The sequence below is a fragment of the Pinus tabuliformis genome, chromosome 5_1 (genome assembly GCF_031772625.1).
Source record: "Pinus tabuliformis cultivar Carrire ecotype Pingquan chromosome 5_1, CPIR1, whole genome shotgun sequence".
Lineage (NCBI taxonomy): Eukaryota > Viridiplantae > Streptophyta > Pinopsida > Pinales > Pinaceae > Pinus > Pinus tabuliformis.
Genome location: NC_142305.1, coordinates 653,592,364 through 653,604,114, shown reverse-complemented (window position 1 = coordinate 653,604,114; position 11,751 = coordinate 653,592,364). Strand labels below are relative to the sequence as shown.

The following is an 11,751-nucleotide window of genomic DNA, read 5'->3' as shown; positions in this document are numbered from 1 at the left end:
TTTATATATGTATATTGGCAAAGAATAATATATTGAATAATTTATCTTAAATCTATTGTGTATTGTTTTTTTGGATTTAATAATCTAATACTTAATTCACAAGTCATAAATAAATAAAGTTGAAATATAGCCTTTTTTTTTTCTTGTTTTCTTTTGGATTTAACAATCTCATACTTAATTCACAATTCATCGCTAAATAAAATTGAAATCCACACTAATAGCATTTTCTTTTTTCTTTTACAATTTATTATAATACTCTCTTTTACAAATATATAAAAAAAATATTAAAAGCATAATTATAAAAAATATATACAAAACACTTGAATAATATAAAATATAGAAGGATATCATTAGTAAGGAGAATCTTGGATTGAACTTGGGAAAATATTTTTTATCCTTGTTTCTCAACGACAATCACTAATATTATTCTTTGATGAGGAATTTGATATGACTTTAGGTGATATAAAGAGTTTTAATTATTTACATTAGGATTTCACGCTTTTAATTTGTAGTTTTCAATTATTCTTTGATGAGGAATTTGATATGACTTTAGGTGATATAAAGAGTTTTAATTATTTACATTAGGATTTCACGCTTTTAATTTGTAGTTTTCAATAATGTTTCAAGGTATAAATATTTGAAATTGATTGATTAACAATAACCAAGATTTCGATTTTAATTTTGGTTTAATTTAGTTGATGTATAATTTATAATTAAATTTTAATGGTTTTATTAATGTTAAATTTATGATTTTTTAAATTGACTTGTATTTAATGTGACGTTTTTGGATTTTTTGGTGTTGGAATTCGACGAAAAAATTAGAAGTGAAATTTTGATTTGTGTTATTTAAATTGGTTTTTAATTGTATATATGGATTCAACACCTTGAAAAACCTAGTGCACATCAATTGTGTAGGGGTTACCCATCAAGATTGTGATTTCAATAAATTCCTACTAGATTTTAGAGAAATTAAACTGGAAAAACTTCCAAAATGTCAATTAGGCTCGAAAATCCCACTAGAAAAACTTTTGAAATGTCTTACTAAAGACAACTCGTTTTTAAATTTAATAATATTTTAATGTAATTTAATCTTAAAAATATATAAAAAAAATAATATTAATTTTTTTAGTATCAAAAATTTAATTATATATATATATATATATATATATATATATATATTTATTTTTTTAATAATCTTATATTAAATTATCTTCTTAAGAAGTATTTAAATTGGTGATCACCATATTATAAAGTATTATGTAAGACATGAAATAAGATTCAAATCCCTGTGACCTAAACCAATAAAATAAAATAATTTTATATTAAATTCCCTGTGGTTGGTGTCCTACAATGACAACCTTCCAACAATGATATCCAACCATTACCAGCTTCCTTGAGTAAGTGATCGGTCCTACGCCTAACATTAGAGTGATTTAGACATACATGCATCCCAATTTTTTGTATAGTTTCATTAACAACCTCATTCATAACAAAATAATTTCTTCCTGCTCAAATTCATCATTGCGTAATGGCTCATCTACGAAAATCCTTACAAATGGTGAAGACCATGGAGGAGGATTGGGTGGGTTTATTTAACAATTTTTCATTAGAGAGTTTCTTCATTCGTTCTTGCATTTTTTTTCCCTTGCTTCAAACTTTTGTTGTTTTTACAAGTGCTTAGCCTTTCCATTTTTCATACTTGATTGAATTCTCCCAGGGAAGGCTCCTCTCCTCAACATTCCCAAGTCTTCCGATTCTTCCTCCCAAATAGAATTGCCTTTATCCACATGTAGCCATATCTTATTGTTTTCTAATTCTCGACAACATTCCCAAGTCTTCCGATTCTTCCTCCCAAATAGAATTGCCTTTATCCACATGTAGCCATATCTTATTGTTTTCTAATTCTCGACATATATGATCATCAAATATCCGTTCATTTGCCACTTTCTCCAATCCCTTTGCCTGTCTTTTGTTTGGCATCCTTCTCTAGGACAAAATGTTGAGGTCTAGGCACTCCTCTGGCAATAGTGAATGACAAGGAATGAGACAATAGAAATTCTCTACAGTACATACAAGTGCGAAAACGTATGCAATTTCAATTTGGAAGAACACTCCCTAAGTAATCCGACTACAAATACACATTGCTAAGCATGAAGCTAGGTAGATTGTTGTTTCATCCTCGATGTAGACATGGAACAAGTGATTGAACAATGAATTCAAGAGATAGGATACACTCATATCAAGTGCACCCACTTTCTCAAGGTCATTGATATATATTGTAAGATCAAAATAATATTGGGAAAGCCATTAACGGAGATGTAGGATAACATGAGATTCTCCAATACATTGATGAATTGCAGTGCCAACTCAAGAATTTTAATACTCAGGTGTCTCTAATGGTGAAGAAGTTAATTGATTTGGAGTCTTTAGCTTTAGGAAAAACAAAGATGACCCTGACCCTAACCCCTATCCAAATAAACTCCGTACCATGTGAAGGTTCATGTTTTGGATAAACTCCCTACCATGTGAAGTGTTCATGTTTTTGTTTCCTATTCTTCGTTTTTAAATAGAATCAAGAAAGTATCCACTATAGTGGCAAGCCTAGAAGCCATAATACCAGCTTAGCAGCAAGCATAGTAGCCCTAATATGTCTTTAGACTCTTAAGATTTTTAATTTATACAACTATGTCATCAATTTTGGTTTTATTATCTAACCCAAAGCCAAATACTTATGCTACTCGTGTGTTTTTTCCATTAGCAATCACTAACCATAAGTAAGATATATTCTACCTTTTATTAAAAACAATATAAATCACAAACAATTTAAAAGAAATAATAAATTTATATTAAATTAAACAATTATGTAATTAAAATATATAATCTTAAATTAATTATAATACGTTTTCTTGTTGTAAGTATATATATATATATATATATATATATATATATATATATATATATATATATAACTTTAGATCCACTTAAATCAGGATCTACTAATATCACGAGGGATCAAGCTTTTCTCTAGAAGTGCAATTTTCTTTTATTGTGAAAAGAGATTGATCCCCCTTAGGCTTTGATCGATCTGAAGTTAAAATGAATTTAGATTGGTTCAATTATTAGCTTGTCAATAGAAAATATTAGAGAAAAATACCAAAAAAAAATCATGAATTGGAACCCAAAAATGTTAAACATAACATTAACATCTCTATCATACCAAACTATTTTTTTGTTTTTTTGTTTTTTGTTTTTTTTTTTTTTAATTAATTTTATTTTGTTTTATTTCTACTAAATCGAAATATTAAGCATTATAATATAATAAAGTAGATATCCCCTATCAGTTAAAAATCGAAATCAAATATGAACCTATACTATCTTCAAATTTAATTTTAAATATATATATATATATGGGAAGTTCCTTACCTTTCGCCTTTTGTCCTTTCCAATAATATTTAAGGTATAATGTACAAATTCTGGAATATATATATATATATATATATATAATTAATAATTTTAAAATTATAATATTATTTAGTTATTTTTATTTTTTATGTGGTTTATGGATTTTTGAAGGGATTATTTTTTTTATTTAATTATAGAACGTAATCCTGAAATTGTTAAGACAATTAAGCTTATAACTTTTCAATAACAAAAACACTTTAAATATATATATTTTATAAAATTATTTTTTTTTATGGGTTAAAAATAAGTTTAAATGCAAAAATAATTTTAACGTATTAAAAAATATTAAAACAGTTTTAAGAACTTTCGACTTAGTCACAGGAGAATCCACAGTAAGAACGATTTTCTGCTAACGTTTCGAATCCCAACCGGGATCCATTATCAGGACAGTTTTAAGAACTACCTAGGTTAAACAAACAAATGCCATATTATCACTTATATTTTATATTAGTTATTGATATTTTATAGCAAACATTAATTATTTAAATTTTATAGTATAAAAGTGTTGGGCGAAAAAGTTTTGTGGTAGTTTATTTTAAAATAAACTATAAAAAATTACCCGTAATTTTGTTAAAGGATAATATTTTAAGATCGACTTACTGACAAATAATAAAATTTTATGTTATATTAAAATTAATTATTTTCATATTTAAAAGATTAAAAAAATAAAATACCGTGAAATGTAATATACTCAATAACACGGTTTTGAATGTTAATGTTATATACCTAAGAAGACTGCATTGCTCAAATGTTCCTTTGTGGGCTTCGGGACGGGCTCCTCTTCTCTCGATTATTGTAAACTTTACAAAAATTTTATAAAAATATTTTATAAATTAAGAAACAAATTTTTGGGAAGTTTTGGGATCTGTGATTTTTCAGAAAGTCTTGGTTACCAGGTGCAAGCTCTAGAAGTGATGATTAATGCTATTTGATTCATGTTACTAGTTTCAATCTCATTTATTCACCCCTCTCAACATCACTTGATGGAATGAGTGCTAAGTGAACTATTGAAAAATCATGAGAAATTAGTCAGTTATTACTACCTCCAATGGAAATGGTCATAGATGAATGACTTACTTAATGCAGTTGAATCCCAAACAAAATGATATCTAATGTAATGCACTGTGAAAACCCCTCAATACTTAAATTCAAAAGATTGAAGGGGACTCTACTTGAACGGTTTGTAAGGCACAATACTTGCTAAGATTTTGCAAATCGGGTAGCAAGCTAAGTGGGCTTGATTGTAGGGAAAACTCCATAGTTAAGCATGTTTGAGCCACAAGCGATCTGGGATGGGTGACCTCCTAGAAAGTCCTCGTTACTGGGTGCAAGCCCTCAAAGTGATGATTGATGCTATCTAATTCATTTCACTAGTTTCAATCCCATTTCTTCACCCCTATGAGCATCACCTGATGCAACGAGTGCTAAGTGAACTATTCAAAAATCATGCGAAATTAGTCAATTACAACTACCTCTCATGGAAATGGTCATAGATGAATGAATTACTCAACGGAATTGAATCCCAGAAACGATGATATCTAATATAATGCACTTCGAAAACCCCTCAATACTTAAATTCAAAAGAGTGAAGAGAAATTATTCAGTTGCAACTATCTCTCATGGAAATGGTTAGAGATGAATGACTTACTTAACGCAGTTGAATCCCAAAAAAATTGATATCTAATATAATGCACTGCGAAAACCCCTCAATACTTAAATTCAAAAGAGTGAAGTGAACTCTACTTGAATGGTTCATAAGGCACAACACTTGCTAAGGTTTTGCAAATGGGGGTAGCAAGCTATGTGGGCTTGATTGTGGGGAAAACTCCACAGTTAAGCACCCTTGACCCAAAGGCGATCTAGGATGGGTAACCTCCCCTAGGAAGTCCTAGTTACCGGGTGCAAGCCCCAAAAGCGATGATTGAGGCTATGTTTCATTATATTAGATAATATTCAGAGTGTTAAATATTATAAATTAGAAATATGTATTGTTTCACTAAAAAAATTGATTTATATATGGTTTTTTGGTTGGGTTAACCTTTATTGTTTTCATTTTGTTTTAAGAAAATGTATATATATATGAATGAAAGTATGTTTAAGAATTTAATATAAATGAAATTATCTTATATAATTATAAGTTTGAATTTGTGAATTTGGTGATGGAGGAATTCATCAAAGAAGAAGTGGCGATTGCACCACCTTTTGTCTAGACTTCAATATTAAAATGTGATTTAGGCTCTTCATTATGGTAATTACACTATTTACCTTGATTCTTTAATTGCAATGACATTGATATCATTTTCTATTTAGGTTAGTATTTTTTAGTTGTAATGGCATTGAGATCATTTTGTATTTAGTTTGGTATTTTTGGCACTAGTATAAAGGTGTGGTCACCAGTTGTAACCTGATGAATGGTTATTGTGTTGGATTATTATTTAGAATTGATTGTCAGCCATGTTTCTTGTCTTGACTTTTATGGGGTTTTTTTTGGTATTCTTTTATTTTTGCATGCATTGCTTTGTCTTAAGTGGCTTGCAGTAGGTCACATGGCCACCTTCCCATACAATGGATCAAGGCAGAATTTGAATCTGGATAGGTCTATTAGCTATTTCATGAAGAGGTCACTCTAGTAGCTAAAAAGAAATTGGAGATGATTAAAGATGATATTAAATATTAAAGAGTTTCATTCATCAATAAGAGAGGCTGCATAGCAATTAGCCTATGCCTTGAGCAAGGAAATGGAAATAGTAGTCATGCAAGGCCTCTCAATCATTGTACAAGCTTAGTCACCTATTACTGGAATAACATATTCAACTAATGTGGAACATAAATGACAATGAATTACTAGTAATACTTCCTGAGCATGTTGAAACACATACGTCAAATTAAGAAGGACGATATTACAAAATCCACATGTATGGAAAGGTTATATAATAATTAATCTGGAATTAGAAGGCCTTGTCCAGAGTAGAAAAAAATCTAGATTATTACTCTTAGCAAGCTTAACATGTACTACTCTGTTAGGCTATGTTAGGCTAACATGGACTTTGACTCTATGTTAGGCTAACATCTAATATCTTTGTAATGGTTTACCATGTTATGCCTTGAAAACCTGTAATTAATAGTATCCATGGGTAGAAACAAGTAGTAAATGCGTTGTCACTAGTCACTGAATTAATACTAGATGTAAGCCTAGTAGTACAAGGTAAGTTATAAGGATTACATAGTAATTACAAATGACTACTAGAAATTAGGTTAACCCTGGTCGACAATATTATTTCTAAGCTTGCTAAGTAGGTAAGCTTAGTCATAATAACATGGATATATTAACCTAGAAAAGTACAAGTCGACTCTTTCTCCTCTCACGGGTAATATGAGAGAGCTTTGCATTAATGTTACCTTGATTAAGTACTATTATCCTCAGTAAATGAACTTGGAATCAAGAGATATTAATGAGGATAGAATCAAGAATCGAGAGCTCCACATCAACGAGTTCATCACTCACGTGCCAAGGTAAATGTCCTGTAGGAAGCCTACTCTAGGTTTTCCTCCTCCACAAATCAAACAACAAGAATATGATGGCGTAGGTGAATGAATTTGAATCAAGTGAAACAGTGAAAACCCCTCAATACTTAAATTCAAAAGAGTGAAGGGAACTCTACTTGAATGGTTCATAAGGCACAATAATTGCTAATATTTTGAAAATGGGGTAGCAAGCTAAGTGGGCTTGATTGTGGAGAAAACTCCACAGTTAAGCATGTTTGAGCCACAGGCAATCTCAGATGGGTGACCTCCTAGGAAGTCCTCATTACCGAGTGCAAGCCCTAGAAGTGATGATTGATGCTATCTGATTCATTTCACTAGTTTCAATCCCATTTCTTCACCCCTGTGAGCATCACCTGATGCAATGAGTGCTAAGTGAACTATTCAAAAATCATGAGAAATTAGTCAGTTACGACTATCTATCATGGAAACGGTCATAGATGAATGAATTACTTAACGTAGTTGAATCCCAAAAAAATGATATCTAATATAATGCACTTTGAAAAACCCTCAATACTTAAATTCAAAAGAGTGAAGAGAAATTAGTCAGTTACAACTACCTCTCATGGAAATGGTCAGGGATGAATGACTTACTTAATGCCGTTGAATCCCCAAAAAATTGATATCTAATATAATGCATTACGAAAACCCCTCAATGCTTAAATTCAAAAGAGTGAAGTGAACTCTACTTGAATGGTTCATAAGGCACAACACTTGCTAAGGTTTTGCAAATGGGGGTAGCAAGCTATGTGGGCTTGATTGTGGGGAAAACTCCACAGTTAAGCACAATTGAGCCAAAGGCGATCTGGGATGGGTGACCTCCCCTGGGAAGTCTTGGTTAGCGGGTGCAAGCCCCAGAAGTGATGATTGAGGCTATTTTTCATTATATTAGATAATATTAATAGTGTTAAATATTATAAATTATAAATATGTATTGTTTCACTAAAAAGTTTAATTTATGTATGGTTTTTTGGTTGGGTTAACCTTTATTGTTTTCATTTTGTTTCAAGAAAGAAAATGTATATATATATATATATATATATATATATGAAAGTATATTTAAGAATTTAATATAAATCGAATTATCTTATATAATTATAAGTTCGAATTTGTGAATTTGGTGATGGAGGAATTCTTAAAAGAAGAAGTGGGTGATTGCGCCACCTTTCGTCTAGACTTCATATTAAGATGTGATTTAGGCTCTTCATTCTGGTAATTACACTCTTTGCCTTGATTCTTTAATTGCAATGGCATTGATATAATTCTCTATTTAGTTTAGTATTTTTTCATTGTAATGGCATTGAGATCATTTTCTATTTAGTTCGATATTTTTGGCACTAGTGTAAAGGTGTGGTCACCAGTTGTAACCTGATCAACGGTTATTGTGTTGGATTATCATTTAGAATTAATTGTCAGCCATGCTTCTTGTCTTGACTTTTATGGGTTTTTTTTTTGTTCTTTTATTTTTGCATGCATTGCTTTATCTTAAGTGGCTTGTAGTAGGTCACATGGCCACCTTCCCATACAATGGACCAAGGTGAAATTTGAATCTAGATAGGCCTATTAGCTATTTCATGGAGAGGTCACTCTAGTAGCTAAAAATAAATTGGAGATAATTAAAGATGAAATTAAATATTAGATAGTTTCATTCATTAACAAGAGAGGTTGCATAGCAGTTAGCCCCTGCCTTGAGCAAGGAAATGGAAATAGTAGGCATGCAAGACCTGTCAATCATTGTATGAGCTTAGTCACCTATTACTGGAATAATGTATTCAGCTAATGTGGAGCATAAATGACAATGAATTACTAGTAATACTTACTGAGCATGTTTAAACACATACGTCAAATTAAACAAGACGATATTGCATAATCCACATGTATGGAAAGGTTACATAGTAATTAATTTGGAAATAGAAGGCCTAGTCCAGAGTAGAAAAAATCTAGATTATTACTCTTAGCAAGCTTAACATGTACTACTCTGTTAGGATATGTTAGGCTAATATGGAATTTGACTCTATGTTAGTCTCATGTCTAATATCTTTGTAATGGTTTACCATGTTATGCCTTGAACACCTGTAATTAATAGTATCTACGGGTAGAAATAAGTAGTAAATGCACTGTCACTAGTAATTGAATCAATACTATATGTAAGCCTAGTAGTATAAGGTAGGCTATAAGGATTACATAGTAATTACAAATAACTACTAGAAATCAGGTTAACCCTGGTCGACAATATTATTTCTAAGCTTGCTAAGCGGGTAAGCTTAGTCATAATAACATGGATATATTAACCTAGAAAAGTACAAGACGACTCTTTCTGCTCTCGTGGGCAATATGAGAGAGCTCTGCATTAATATTACCTTGATTAAGTACTATTATACTCAGTAAATGAACTTGGAATCAAGAGCTATTAATGAGGATAGAATCAAGAATCAGGAGCTCCACATCAGCAAGTTCCTCACTCGCGTGCCAAGGTAAATGTCCTTTAGGAAGCCTACTCTAGGTTTTCCTCCTCCATAAATCAAACAACAAGAATATGATGGCATAGGTGAACAAATTTGAATCAAGTGAAACAGTGAACTTGCTTGTCGATTCACGATCAATGTGGGTTAATTAACATTTATTAGGTTGAATATAGCAGTATAGACTATAGAGTGCAGTAATAGTTAGATGAAAATGCCCATTTAACTGAGACATATGGCAGAACCTGGCCATGAAATGTAACATACTGTTTTGCCAAGAAACCATGCTTTATAAACCAAAATTAAGATTGGCTAATACGTTGAATATGTCAACTATACACTTAGCGAAAAGAATAGTTTAAAAGTGTCATTCTAATTAAACGATTTATAAAAGTCTTGAATTAATTTTTAATTATTGCTATTAATTCAATTATTGCTCAGATTGCAACACGACAACATACTTGCATGGATTACATGGGTCACTTACAAGTGTCTGTAGTTTCATGTTTCTTGGTGGTAAGAGTTGCAACATTGGGAAATCCTTGTTCTCTAATTATACAACTAAAGACCTCTCTACAGATTTGGTTTCTACCCCTTCCCGGACAAACTGCGACTTGTGCCTGGAATTTCACCAACTGCATTTCTTGCCTTCAAACTCTTATAATATTTGCAAGACTTTCACTGCAAACTTTTTTTACTTTGAGTGTTCCTTCTCATGTATTCAATGGCAGCATGAAATAGGCTATGTTTAGGGAGAAGATTACTATGGTGCAAAGGCAACTATCAATGTATGGGCACCACGAATCAAGGCACTCAACGAGTTTAGTCTATCCCAGCTTTGGGTTCTTTCAGGATCATTCGATGGTTTGGATCTCAACAACATTGAAGCAGGCTGACAAGTAGGTTTTCATTCCATTCTGTGTTATGCAAAAAATTATTATTTTCTTTTGATTTATGGTATTTACGAGAGGTCTCATACCATTATTTTCCTAGTCAAGTCAGCCATGAGCTTTATGGAGACACAAGGCCTCGGCCTTTTAGCTATTGGATGGTCCGTATTAGTTTTACTTAGATTATGGGCATATGTTCATTTCTTTTTCCTTCTCTGCTATTTTCAGTAATCCAAAGTTGGAGGACTATTTTTTATGAAACATAATGTATCTTCCAGAGTGATTCCTATCAGGATACTGGGTGCTACAATCTTCTATGCTCTGGTTTTGTGCAAACCAATAACAGGATTGCAATAGGAGCTTCCATATTCCCGGTTTCTGAGTTCGATGGCACATAATATGATATCACCATTCTTATCTAGAAGGTGAGCAGTATTTTCCTATGCACCATCAAACTGTCCAAAACCCAATTATATTTTGAAAATTGTATGGATTGATCACTTGTAAAATGGTATCAATGATCAAATTAGATTAAAGATTGTAACATATCTATTTCAGATATCTAGTATCCTATAACTTTTGTATTATATTTTTTGCTGATATTTTTGCTTCTTCTTAGTAACATGGAGTTTGTGGTAGGATCCTAAAGAGGGCAACTGGTTGATGGATTTTGTAGACAACACATTGGTGGGGTACTAGCCTTCTGAACTCTTCACTCATCTTGTAGGTCATGTAAGCATGATTGAATGGGGAGGATAGATTGTGAACACAAAGGAAGGAGGAGAACACACTTCAACTCAAATGGGGAGTGGTCATTTTGTAGAAGAAGGATTTGACAAAGCAAGCTATTTTCGGAATTTGGAAATTGTGGACAACGGTAATAGCTTTAGATGTGTTAATTCCATGCTTACTTTAGCTGAGCATACTAACTGTTAGAATATACAAAATCACTACAATATTGATTGGAATAATCATTTTTATTTTGGTGTACCTAGTAGTAACTCACGTTGTCCCTAGAAATTATGATGGACACTCGGCACCAACTTTAGTTTCTCCTTTCCAATAAAGAGGAACCACATCTGTATAATATCATTCAACAATCCTAGCATTAAAGGGAGGGAGCATAGTGTGAATAAAGAGGCAAGAACTTCAACCAAAACAGTTAAAGATGAAATTCATCCGGAATCGAATCCTCTTGCTAATCATAGTTCTAATCATTTGGAATGTCAAAAGCCTTTTGTGCAAAATTAATAGAGCAACGATCATTAAAAGGTAGAGTATGAGATTTGAAACATAAACTCAAAACTCCTTGTAGCAATACCTATATGATAAATCTTTTTTTTGTTGTCAATATTTAACTTGGTCATTCATCATGTGTACCTTCAAAGGAAAAA

The 11,751-nt window shown here is 31.6% G+C and overlaps 1 pseudogene; it reads left to right on the top strand.

Moving 5' to 3' along the window:
• The first annotated feature begins 1,528 nt into the window (after positions 1-1,528).
• On the top strand, positions 1,529-11,374 carry LOC149166688 (protein neprosin-like; annotated as a pseudogene).
• Positions 11,375-11,751: the final 377 nt, after the last annotated feature.